Raw genomic sequence first — 2,153 nt, 5'->3', positions numbered from 1 at the left:
GAAGTGTAGCGAAACGTCCATTTAGTGTGAGCGCTTGTTGGGAGAATTTTGGAGCCATCGTTAAAGTAGTAAAAAGATCATAGGAATGGTATAATAATGTTAGAAGAGCAGTTATGGAATGGACGAAAGTAGGTTTAGGTATCATTTGTTTTTTTTGTAGACTAAATACAAACAGTCCTGTTGGCACTACGAGCGTGCGTATTCGTATAGGGCGTTTATAAGCTTTTAGGAAACTATGAAGTGTCACGTACTTCAACTATTAAGTACCAAATACCTTTGATAGTTTTTTTAGCGGCGAAACTTAGCTGAGAACATAATTTAACCTTTTGAATAAAATGCGAAAACTTCTGAGACCTCAATGGTTCAAGTTTTGTAATGGAAATATTACGCTATAGGCGTTCTTAAGTTTTCAAAAAAAATGAGAAAGATTTTGGACTAGTATGTTACATTGATTTCGCTTTTTTTTCGGTTTTTGGTTAAGGAAATTTTGGCTATCCAGTTTTGGCTATCAGTGTTTTCTAACCGGAAAAAATTTACCTTTACACCCCGAGGATTAAGAACTAATAAAAAAAAAGCACAATGAAAACTATAAATTTTCAAATAGCACTATAGATTTGTTTTCAGTTTTGAATTGTAGCACAATTATGGGTTTGGACAGTTTGAATAGGAATTTCGAATAAGTAGCACTCTTATGAGTATTCAAAATATAGCCAATTTTGTTTGGAAATAGTTGTTTACTAACAAAAAAGAAAAAAAAGACCTGACCTGGTTGAAGTCGATGGTCAAGGTAAACTAAAAAACGACACCATACAGTGTTGTCTATAAAAACTTCTAGCATAATGAAAGTTCTATAAACATTTACTAAAAAGTCCGATATAGCCTGATTTGCTGTGTTCTGACGCTGAGGGGGACAGCTGGTGGACCTATGAGACTGTACTTGAGGTAGACTTTGATGTTTCCTATTGGAGGGGGACCTCTGAGACTATCCCTGATGTAGACTTTGATGTATTACCGTGTGGCTAACTTGACTCTGGGGCTTCTGAGACTTAGGTACTGCGTGAAGTTGATCTCTGTATCTCTCTTGACTCTGGGGGCATCGGGGACTGACTGAGGTACTGAGTGATGTCTTTTTTTAACTTCGTTAAAACTATTTCATCAAACATACTGTTTAGTAAATGTCATTTGACATTGATTGTGATATAATAATTTTCAAATAAATTTATCAAAAAATCATTCGTCCCCATCATTTTTCATGTTTTTTCATCTCATACTTGTAAGGCAATCGGAATCTTAAGAATTCACCTTGATACAAGTAGTTGCTTGCGGATACATTCACACTTTCATAACAAACATTTCCGTAAACAAAACTTTTGTATCCTTAAGTTGCTGGCTATTTTTGCGCTCCTCTTATAACCTAAGCTACGAACAGTACTGGTCTTGACTATCACCCTCCAGGCATAAAATTTTGCTTTTGCTGAAACTATAAAGCGGTCAAAATGGCACCAATTTTTAAGCCCTGTAATACTAGAAAAAAATTTCTAGGATATATAAGAGTAAGATTAAGATTGGTATTAGACTAAGAAGTTGCACGAATCTATCCGGCCGAAAATAAGATAGCGTGACGAGCAGACGGTGTACATTATCTTAAATTATTCTATGAGTATAGTACATAAAACATAACTCATCTGGTGCGACTAAAAGTCTCGAACAGACCTTAAATAACCTAGATTTAGAAAAAATAGATTAGTATTAGACAAAGACCACATTTAAAAAAAAAGTTTTATGACAAAAATTTGGTAGAATTGACTCTATGACTCAATATATCAGAGCCAATTTTCCGAACAATACGAGAACTACCCGGTTTTGGATGAAGACCTCGAACAAGAGACGACGTACGACTAGGAAGAAATTTACCAATCGATTTCATGATTGTACGACAAACACCAGATCAAACGTTTATATTTAGAATACTTCCAGCAGTAAACTTAAATTTTCAATTACTGACATAAAATAAATTTTGAAGAAACATCTTCAATAACCTTTCATGGCGCTTAACCTAATAATCATACAATAACGACCGATAAAAACAACATTAGTCGTTCTCCTTGAAAAATCTGCTGTAAATTGAAAACATCTTGAAAAAAATATTTTTT

This window comes from Symsagittifera roscoffensis, chromosome 7, assembly GCF_963678635.1.
Source record: "Symsagittifera roscoffensis chromosome 7, txSymRosc1.1, whole genome shotgun sequence".
NCBI classification, from domain to species: Eukaryota; Metazoa; Xenacoelomorpha; order Acoela; family Convolutidae; genus Symsagittifera; species Symsagittifera roscoffensis.
This window is presented reverse-complemented; position numbering follows the sequence as displayed.